This window comes from Sus scrofa, chromosome 8 (genome assembly GCF_000003025.6).
Source record: "Sus scrofa isolate TJ Tabasco breed Duroc chromosome 8, Sscrofa11.1, whole genome shotgun sequence".
Lineage (NCBI taxonomy): Eukaryota > Metazoa > Chordata > Mammalia > Artiodactyla > Suidae > Sus > Sus scrofa.
In genome coordinates, this window is record NC_010450.4 from 87,532,898 (window position 1) to 87,544,461 (window position 11,564).

The following is an 11,564-nucleotide window of genomic DNA, read 5'->3' on the forward strand; positions in this document are numbered from 1 at the left end:
GCCAGCTGGGGAATAAACACCCCCCCCACCCCCGCCCCAGCTTGTGGCTGCTTTCCTTAATGAACTGAATGTTTACTACGATATAGGCAGTAAGGTTGTACTAGGTATTTCCATTAGTTATCTCACTTGATTTTCACAGTAGAAAACACTGTGGTATGTAATTACATACTTACTCTGGACAAAAAAAAAAAAAAAAAAAAAAAAAAAGTCACCTGCCATACTGGTAAACAAAGGATGTTGGGATGACCAAGTTATCAGCTACCAAAGCTGCCTGGACTGTGCACCCTGCAGGAATTCAGGATGAAGAAAAGCAGGCTATTGGCCCTAGATAGTTAAGGCGCAGATCAAAGGGATGATTTCAGTGAGCTCAGACTTTTGCATATTCCCATTCCCATGTGACTATCTATCTATTCACTAACGTGTGTGTGTGTGTGTGTGTGTGTGTGTGTGTACACATGAATGATTTTTTTTTTTTTGCTTTTTTTTTTAGGGCCGCACCTGCGGCACATGGAGGTTCCCAGGCTAGGGGTCTAATCAGAGCTACATGCCCGCCTGCACCACAGCCATAGTAATGACAGATCCGAGCCTCATATGTGACCTACACCACAGCTTACGGCAACACCGGATCCATAACCCACTGAGCAAGGCCAGGGATCGAACCCGCAACCTCATGGTTCCTAGTCAGATTCGTTTCTGCTGTGCTACCACGGGAACTCCCTGTAATGATTATTAAGCATTGTTCCTTGAAACAGAATTTCAGTGAAACTCTCCATCTCATTACAAAGAATTGTCAAGAGTTTACCATTTAAGATAGTGTTACTAGTAAATCCATTCAACCAGCCCTTGTAAACCCATTTGCTGACAATGAATGGACAGTGAGGGTGCTGCTGTTAACCTGTCCATGATGTAGACGGTAGCATCAGGATACTTGAATTCCGTATGTAGAAACTCCAAGGCATGTACCTGTCTGATACCCAGTGTCACTTCATGTATTAAACATTAGCAGCACTGAACTTCTATGTCTATATAGATATCATCTATATTCAAGCAAACATAATATTCTGAATGTCCTTCCCACACTCCAGTGTTTCCACACCCCCTGGGGTGTGTGCTCTATCCATCTTATTCTGTTTGATGGAACAATATATCCCAATATAACAGAGGGCATTACTTATCATTTTATTTTTTCTTTTAGAAGGCTTCTTTCTATTCCAAAGTCTGATCTGATAAGCTGCTCTCCCTCCCGCACCCATTGCATTGTGATAATTGCTCAGGTACAGTAGACACACCAGGACACAGGTGACTGGGTTCAGCCTTTTGCAGGCCCAGAATAATGAAGGGTAGTGAGAAGAACAGGCTCAATTTGAGGTCAAAAGATCTAGACTCAAGCCCTCTGAACTTTCTTCTCTCCCCTGCCCTTTAGGGCCGCCCCCAAGCCACATGGAAGTTCCCAGGCCAGGGGTCGAATCAGGGCTACAGCCACCGGCCAACACCACAGCCACAGCAATGCTACATTGAGCTGCATGGGTGACATACACCACAGCTCACGGCAACGCCAGATCCTTAACCCTCTGAGTAAGGCAGGGATCAAACCTGCACCCCCATGGACACTGGTCAGATTCATTTCCATTGAGCCACAACAGGAACTCCCCGAACTTTCTTCTCTTTAATGCTGTTTCCCTTTTATAAATGAGTCCAATAAAAATTGCTCCACCTGTTTCACAGGCTCGTTTTAGGAATAATGCAAATAACAGACACTGGATTGTCTACCCAAAAGCCATTCACAAGACATTTTCCTCCTTGCCTAAAATATTCCTCCGGTGCCTGAAATATTCACATTTCAAGAATCCTTTTGCACCCCAATGTTCATAGCAGCACTATTTATAATTGCCAAGATATGGAAGCAACCTAAGTGTCCATCACCAAATGATGGATAAAAAAGATGTGGCACACACACCACACACACACACACACACACACACACAGAGCGAAATACTACAAAGTCATAAAAAAGAATGACATTTTGCCACTTACAACAACATGGATAGACTTGGTGGGTATTATGGTAAGTGAAATAATTCAGATAGAGAAAGGCTATCTGATAGTGTATGTTTTTACTAATATGTGAAGTCTAAAAAATAAAACAAACAAATATAACATTACAGAAGCAGACCTACAGATATAGAGAACAAACTAACTAGTGGCTTCCAGAGGAAGCGGGGAGGGACAATACAAGTGTAGGGGATTCAGAGGTGCAAACTACTATGTATAAAATAAATAATCTACAAGGAGATATTGTACACCACACAGAATATAGCCAATACTTTATAATAACTATAAATGGAGTATAACCTTTAAAATTGTGAACTATTACATCGTACGCTTGAAACATATAATATTGTACGTCAGCTCTACTTCAATAAAACAAACAAAAATTAAAAGATTAAAATGTTCTAGGGGTTCTTGCTGTGGCACAGTGGATTAAGGATCCTGCGTGGTGCAGCTGTGGCATAGGTTGCAGCTATGGCTCAGATTTGATCCCTGGCCCCAGAACCTCCAAATGCCACTGGTGTGGCCAAAAAAAAAAAAAAAAAAAAAAAGTTGAAATGCTCTATTGTGGCAACTCCAAAAAAAGAAGAATCCCGTGCAGCTAAGCCTGGCCACCAGACGCAGTTCTGGCCAATGAGATGTTGGGGACGGGGGTGAGGTGCAGGTGGTAGTCACTGAGTGGAGCCTCCGGGAAAACTATGTCAAAGAAAGAGATTCCAGTAGGCATACTGCCTTCATCTCTTCTTCCCCATTCCACTTTTCACCCAGTAACCAAAGTGAGTTTTTATTTTTATTTTTTGGCTGTGCCCAGGGCATGTGGACGTTCCTGAGCCAGGGATCAAACCCACACCACAGCAGTGACCCAAGTTGCTGCAGTGATGACACTGGATCCTTAACCCTCTGAACCACCAGGGAACTCCCAGAGTGAACTTTAAAAAATAGTGAAGCAGATCATGCCATTGCCTTACTGAATCCCTTTCCACTGCAGTTAAAATTAAATCAAGCTGTGTACCCTGGCCTGGCTACCCTCCACCTCCCAGTATCATTCAGTCCTTTCTCCCCGACTCCCTGTACTCCAGCCAGACCTTCTGTTCCTCAAAGTTGCCAAGTGTTTTCCTGGCTCTAGGCCATCACACCTGCTGATTTCTCTGCCCTCAGCTCTTCTCCAGCTTTTGCACAGCTCGTCAACTGTCAGCTCTTCACTCATATGTTTGCATTAAAGATGCTTTGCTGACCACCCTTCACTCACCCTCTCTCTCTCATCACCCAGTTTGCCTTATTACTGTCTTTCATCTCAATCCCAGTTATTTTGTATACTTGTTTATTTGTTAATTGTGATCTATTGCTAGAATACAAGCATCCCCAGGGTACAGCCTTTGTCTCTCTTGTTTATTGCTATATCCTTAGCCACTTGCACAGTAGCTAAAACACAGCAGACACTTATTCAATATTTGCCGAATAAATGAAGGGCTTTCCCTATGGATCTGCATCTTCTATTCATTACTTATTTATTTATTTTGGCCTTACCCATGGCACGTGGAAGTTCCTTGGCCAGGGGATCGAACTTGCACCACAACAGTTACCTGAGCCATGGAAGTTTCAATACCAGATCCTTAACCCACTGAGCCACCAGGGAACTCCCATTCATTACTTATTCATCAAAGGAAATGAGAGGCTAAATAAGACTTTCTAGTGGGAATAACAAGTGCCTAACACAGGACATGCATAATGGCTACATGACTTTCATGAAGGGACAGTCAAGGAAGCTAACATGGTAGCAAAAAAAAAAGTTAAAGGAGCAATTGTGATTGGCCGAGAGTGGAATGTAGTGGAAAACACTTTATCACTCTAATTGCCAAATAACTGTTTGGGGTTTTTTGGTTTGCTTTTTTACTTTTTAAGAAAATTGAAGTGTAGTTGTTTGTTTCGTTTCTGTGTTTTTAGGGCTGCATCTGTGGCATATGTTAAGTTCCCAGGCTAGGGGGTCGTATTGGAGTTGAAGCTGCCAGCCTATACCACAGCCACGGCAACACCAGATCCTCCCTTAAGTTGGCTGATAAATTCAAAGCACTCCAGTCAAAATCCCAACATGGTTTCACATAGAATTTGACAAGATGAATCAAAACCTTAGGTAGGTTAGAACAAAGGCCCAAGAATAACCAAGATGCTGGATGAAGGTGAAGGACTTTCCCTACCAAATATCAAGATATAAAGCTCTAGCAATCAGGTAGTATCAGTCTAGTGACAGACAAGCAGACCAATGGAATAAAACAGCCCAGAAACAGCTCCATGGGTTAAGGATGTGGTATTGTCACTGTTGTGACATAGGTTTCCCTGACCCAGGAACGTCTGCATGTCCCAGGCATGGCCAAAAAAAAAAAGTTTTGTCGGACAGTATAAGGTGTTTTGAAGTCCTGCCTCAGGGCCTTTACATAGCCAAACATACTCTTCCTTCAAATCTTCATATGTCTTCTTCCTTCAGTTCATTCAGAGAGATTCAGATCTGACTATGCTATCCAAATAATTGGGAGTTCCTGTCATGGCTCATTGGAAACGAATCCGACTAGTATCCCTGAGGACACAGGTTCAATCCCTGGCCTTGCTCAGTGGGTTAAGAATCCAGCATTGCTGTGAGCTGTGGTGTAGGCCACAGACACGGCTTGGATCCTGAGTGGCTGTGGCTGTGGGATAGGCCAGCAGCTATAGCTCCTGTTCAACCTCCAGCCTGGGAACTTCCATATACTGAGGTTGTGGCCCTAAAAAGCAAAAAACAACCAAAAAACAAATAATGCCCCTGGGCTTCCATCATTCTTTATCCTCTAACCTGCCTTACTATGGTCTTCAAAGCACTTGTTAACATTTCACACTTTTATCCTCTCTCTCGGTATATGTGTGCATTTATTTATATACAGACACACGCTTGCTATTTTGTAGAACCTTTTGAAAGCAGGTGACATGCTGAGTAATTTTCAAATGGCAAGCACTCAAGAGGATGATTATGTAGGAAACAAATGACATTCAAATAAGAGATCCTGACCGCAAACATATGGAAATTATTACCCATAATCAAGGCTGCTATGAGCAGAAGAAATAGATTTAGTTCCTCCTTCTTTTCCACCATATAGTTATTATTTTGCAGAGTACTTTGAAAGCAAGTTGCTAACATCTAGGCACTTAACTCATAAATACTTCCATATGGAGGTCCTAAGATTCTCCCATTTGGAGTTCCCATCGTGGTGCAGTGGTTAACGAATCCGACTAGGAACCATGAGGTTTCGGGTTCGGTCCCTGCCCTTGCTCAGTGGGTTAACGATCCAGCATTGCTGTGAGCTGTGGTGTAGGATCCCGCGTTGCTGTGGCTCTGGCGTAGGCCGGTGGCTACAGCTCCGATTGGACCCCTAGCATGGGAACCTCCATAAGCTGTGGGAGCGGCCCAAGAAATAGCAAAAAGACAAAAAAAAAAAAAGATTCTCCCATTTAACCTCAATACCATTATCACAACTAAGAAAATTAACAATCATTCTCTAATACCATCTAGCCTACAGTCGTCATTCAAATTTCCAAGTCCTCTTACATATTAAAAGGCACCCACAGTACTGTTTTTCTGAAATAAAAAATTTTAATGATTTAGCTCAAGTAAACCATTTTATTTGTAATCAATTTCTCAGCAAGCATGGTACAGGGTCCTTTTGAAGGGAAATAATCTAATCTAATTGTTTTTAAAAATACTATCTTTATGAATATATAAAATATTTATCAACAAAATCAACATACTTATTAGTTTGTAGACATTCAATTAAATGATTCTTAATTTTCACATTTTGGGGTCAATCCTTTTTTTTTTTCTCTTTTTCAGGTCTTAAAAATTGTCATGGGTCTTCAGAAATTCCTTGGTCCTGGCTCTGTGCAGCAGCTGCCTAAAGGATAAATTGCTTGCTAGCAGCAGCAGACAGGAGAGGATGACTCAGCAAAGAGCCTTCAAAATAGAAACCAATTTGAGCCCCAAACCTCCCCCTCCTTGCGGATGCCCAAGTTGCAAAAACTGGGCCACAGTGAGAAGTCCTGAGGCTCCAAGGGGAAACAAGGGTGAGAGTTTTTTTCTGCCTGTACAGCCCAGAGTTAAAGGGTCACCTCCAAGGGAAACAGCCTTTAAGGCAGTAACATGATGTAATCTGAGCAAGGCTGTCTGCACTGGTCAGAACCCCCGGACTGGAGCAACCAGTTTGGAAGAGTCCAGTGGCTTTTTTGTTTGTTTTGTTTTGTTTCTGCAGTGGAGGATAACCAAAATCAGAAGTATCTGATCTGAATTCAATTCATAAGGCCAAAAAAAGATTCTGGCTGTAGGAAACGTGGGGATGAGGACAGCTCCCACAAAGACAAAATACAACAGAAAGCAGAGATGATTGCATTAGCAGCAACTTTGCCAATGGCAGAAGAAAGAAGTCCTACTTAGGTTTCTAAGAGGATTTCATTATAAATCAATTTAAGAATAACTGCGTTAACGCACTAAAGGGGGCAGGTATTATGATAAACCCATTATTGCCCCATTTTGCAGATGGGGAAACTGAGGCTGAGGGAAATGTAACATGGCTTATAGGGGTCTTGTCTGGGGTCAGCTGGCAAAACTGGCCTTTGCTTGCCATCATGATACCAGAGAAAATGATGAGGACCCAGAATTAAGAAATGCTGTGGTTTTTGTTTTTTGGTTTTTTTTTTTTTAAGCTTAGCAAAGGAGCTGAAAACAGAGTGACATCATTTTTACTTTCATGTAACAAAATTCCCGGAAGAGACATGTTCTCACCCAAGACAATGCAGTATTGCTCTAATACAGCACTGGGCAGGAATTGCTCATTTCACCAAGCATGACTCAACCATCATGTCAAGAATGTTTTTCCTCTTGAAAGCCCTTGCAGCCAAATCGTCAAAGAATCAAGAGGAATCACTTAAGGATATGAGTGATTTTCAAATGGTGAACACTTTGGAAAGAGGGCAACTGTGGAGGAAACAAATGACAAAGACTAGATCCTGACTGCAAAGATGTATTACTGTACATAATCAAGGCTACTGTCAGAGGAATTAATGACAGCAGTCCCTCTTCTGTCCCACTGTAATATTCTAGGGAAGGATGAGTTGAGGGAAGGATGCCAAGCATAAACCCTCAGGCAGTGGCTCCTGCCTCTACCTTTCCCCATATCATAAAGAGACACGTAGCCACAAAGCTACAAAGCTGGCCTGGCATAGGTTAAGGATCCAGTGGGTTAAGGATCCAGTGTTTCCACAGATGCAGCACAGGTTGCAACTGCAGTTCGTATCTGATCCTAGGCCCAAGAACTCTGTATGCCTTGGGGTGGCAATAAATAAATAAATAAATAAATAAATAAATAAATAAATAAATAAAAAGGTCCACAAGGGAGTTCCCTGGTGGCTCAGCTGGTCTGGCATTTTCACTGCTTGGTATGGGTTCCATCCTAGGCACAAGAACGTCTGCATGCCAAGGGCTCCACCAAAAAAAAAGAAAAAAAGAAAAAAAAGTCCTCAAGTGTTCTGACAGTTCTCCACACACAGTTGGAGTTTGTCTTCTTCCCTTCAACCCCAGTAGGTTTTTGTGATCACCATTCAAGAATAGAGACCTCGAAATTAAAAAAAAAAAAAAAAAAAAAAAAAATTGACTTTGGAGTTCCTGCTGTGGCTCAGTGGCAACATACCCAACCAGTATCAATGAGGACATGGATTCGATCCCTGGTCTTGCTCAGTGGGTTAAGGATCCGGTGTTGCTGTGGGCTGTGGTGTAAGTTGCAGACTCAGTTCAGATCTGGCATTGCTGTGGTTGTGGCATAGGCTGGCAGCTGCAGATCCGATTCAAACCCAGCCTGGGAACTTCCATGTGCTAAAAAAAAAAAAAGGAATAGACTTCTGTGAGAAAAGCCCTCGGGCTTCTGCCCCACTGTAATATTCTAGGCAAGGGGCACTTGCTCTGGGCATCTTCGGCCACCCTAGGAGAACTCTGGCTACCTTGAGTTTTGGAGAAATTAGTTATGCAACAATAGGTACTAACACTAGTAACTCCTTTAATTTTCAGTTATCATCAGTCCCCTTTCAAAAATTGAAAGGACACTGAAGCCTAGAGTTTTCACCCTTACAACTTCTGGGATTCAGTCCCCACAAAACTGGACCTCAAAGTCCACAGGTGGCATCCACAGCCTCTCAGAAAGAAGAGGACAAAGGCAGGGATCAAAGGCAGTGGAAGGAGTTCCCATTATGGCACATCAGAAATGAATCTGACTAGGAGCCATGAGGTTGCAGGTTCGATCCCTGGCCTTGCTCAGTGGGTTAAGGATCTGGCGTTGCCATGTGCTGTGGTGTAGGTCACAGACGCGGCTTGGATCTGGTGTTGCTGTGGCTCTGGCGAAGGCCCACAGCTGCTCTGATTAGACCTCTAGCCTGGGAGCCTCCATATGCCATGGGTTCGGCCCTAAAAAGACAAAAAACAAACAAAGGCAGTGGAAGTGATCCATCCCAGTCAGAGACTAGCTGTGGGAGGTGAAGGAAAGATAGAGCCTGGGGGCTTTGAGGAAACAATAAAACAGAGAAGTTTAGGGAGCAGGATTATGAATTTGGATTTTGACATGCTTAGTTGGGTGTGTCACTGGTACCTCAAAAGGAACATGGCCCACAGGTATACAGAAGCAAAGTCAAAGCCTTGGAATCAAGGGTTCTGAAATCAAGCTCCTTTTGAAGATGAGATCATAAAGGGAAAGGGTGTTTAGCCAGAAGAGAAGAAAAAGAAGGACAAAGGCTTAGGGAGTGCCTCCTTGACTAGTTTGATACACATGACCATTTGTGATTAAGCTCCTGTGTCTTCAGAATCTTAAAATGTGTGTTATACAGTCTGTGGCTGTACAATGGGATAATAGATTCCACAAAGCAGACAACATTTACTAATCTTACATTTGCATAAGAAGTTTATGAATTGCTGGCTTGAGAAACTGGATGTTCTCTGTCAATAAGCCAAACCTAGACCAGATGCAATGGCACAGAGACTGGCAGAAATAAATGCTAGGAATACTACTAATACACCACTTGAAGATCTTTTGTATCCCGCAGAATGAATATATTCTTTTCAGATGAATATCCAGGTTTGGGAGATGTGACATCTTTTTCACTTTGGCGGAACTTCTTTAAGAAAAATGATTACATGGAGTTCTCTGAGGCTCAGAGAACTCCATGTAATCATGGAGTGTGTGTGTGTGTGTGTTAAGGACCCAGCACTGTCACTGCAGTGACTCAGGTCACAGATGTGGCCTAAGTTTGATCGCTGGCCTGGGAATGTCTACATTCTGCAGGCATGTAGGTGCTCCCAAAAGAGAAAAAGAAAAAAAAAAAAAAAGATTACATGACAACAAAAGCAAATGCAACAAAAGCAAAAATAAACAAGTGGGACTAAATGAAACTAAGAAGCTTCTGCATGGCAAAGGAAACCATCAACAATTTAAAAGGCAACCTATGGAATGGCAGAAATTTTGCAAACCACCTACCAATAAGGGATTAATGCCCAAAATATACAAGGAATTCATGCAACTCAATAGCAAAACATAAATAAATAATTTAACAATATGAAGAGCCTGAATCAACATTTTTCCCAAAGACATACAAATGGCCAAGGGATTCTTGAGAAGGTGCTCAATATCTCTCATCATCAGGGAAATGCAAATTGAAATTGCAATGAGACATCATCTTACATCTCTTAGGATGGCTATCAGCAAAAAGGCAAGAAATAGCAAATGCTGGCAAGGATATGGAGAAAAGGGAACCCGGGTAACACTGTTACTGGGAATATAAACTGGTACAGCTACTACAGAAAACAGTATGGCAATACCTTAAGAAATTAAACACAGAACTACCATGTGATCCACAAATCTCACTTCTGGGCATACGAAGGAAACAAAAATCAAAGAGCTATGTGTACTCCCATATTCACTGCAGCCTTTATTCACAATAGATAAGGTATTCACAAGCTAAGTGCCCACTGACAAATTAATGGATAAAGTAAACGTGATAAACAGAGGAATATTACATCTTAAAAAGGAAATCTTGCCATTTGTGACATAGATGAAGCTGGAGGGCGTCATGCTAAATGAAATAAACCAGAGGGAGGAAGAGAAATGCGTATGGTATATTCTTCTGTCAACATCCCAGTGAAAGTTTCCTCTTCTAGGCCATTACAATAAACTGCCTGGCCACCATGGCTCCATCCCTACGCAGCCTTTCCCTTGCCACTGGAATTTTCAGCATAGATCTGATGGCCTCACTCACCACTTTGCTTAAACACTTTCATTAGTTACCCATTGCCTAAAGAGTAAAGCTCAAATGTTTTTGTATGGCTATACTTTTTCCTTCCATTCTCCCAAATGTGGAAATTCCCAATATGATCTTTTTTTGGCTACTGGTCCTGGGCTGGGCACCTGACTCTAGCCAGGCCATCATAGAAATTTTGACTTGGGACTGACAACTGGCCAATCTCTCTTTGGATGCCTGCAGCATGCAACAGTCCAGAAGTGGCCAGTGGCCATGTTTTCTGCCAAGTGAGCCAGTAAAATAGAGAAATCCAATTACAAAAAAGAGAGAACAAAGGTGTGCAGTGAAGCTGAGCCAGAGGTAGCAAACTAATGCTCAATCCAGCTCTTCTTCCCGTCCAGCTGCATCCTCGTCCTTGAGTCTTCACATCAGACAAGTCAGACTTCTGACAATAAATTCCCCCTTGTAGGCTGATTTGAACTGCACCCACATCAGACCTAATTCTAGCACATATGGCAACTTGCCAGTTCAACCACAACCTGCTTTGCTAGCTTCTTTTCCCAGTGCTCATTTCTTTGCATCAAAGCCTTAAGATCACACCATCTCTGTGTTGGTCTTTGTAAATTCCTTTTTAATGACATTTGCCATGTTATACTGTAGAACTCCCATGTGTTTATATAAGTTCTTCAAGGACAGAGTCTTACTCATCTATGTAGCCATCTAACACAACTGGAAAACACATGGCAGGTACTTGACAAATGTTTGATAAATCAGGTTATTCCAACAATTAGTATTTGCCACACAGGCTCTAGCAAGTTGCCCTCCTAAAAATTTGACCACTTTATCAATATCTGATTTAAAAAGCAGCATTTAAAATTCACTGAGTAATTTTAAAAAAAGCAGTTCTTTCAGGAGTTTCTGTTGTGGCTCAGCAGGTTAAGAACCCGAATAGTATCCATGAGGATATGGGTTCAATCCCTGGCCTTGCTCAGTGGGTTAAAGGATCTGGAGTTGCAGTGTGTTGCTGTGAGGTGGTGTAGGTCGCAGATGAGGCTCAGATTTGTAACTGCTGTGGCTGTGGCATAGGCTGGCTGGCAGCTGCAGCCCCGATTCGACCCCTAGCCTGGGAATTTCCATTTGCCGCAGTTGCAGCCATTTAAAAAAAAAAAAAAATTCAGTCTTTTATAAATAATTTTTTGTTTGAACAGAAGAGTAATTTA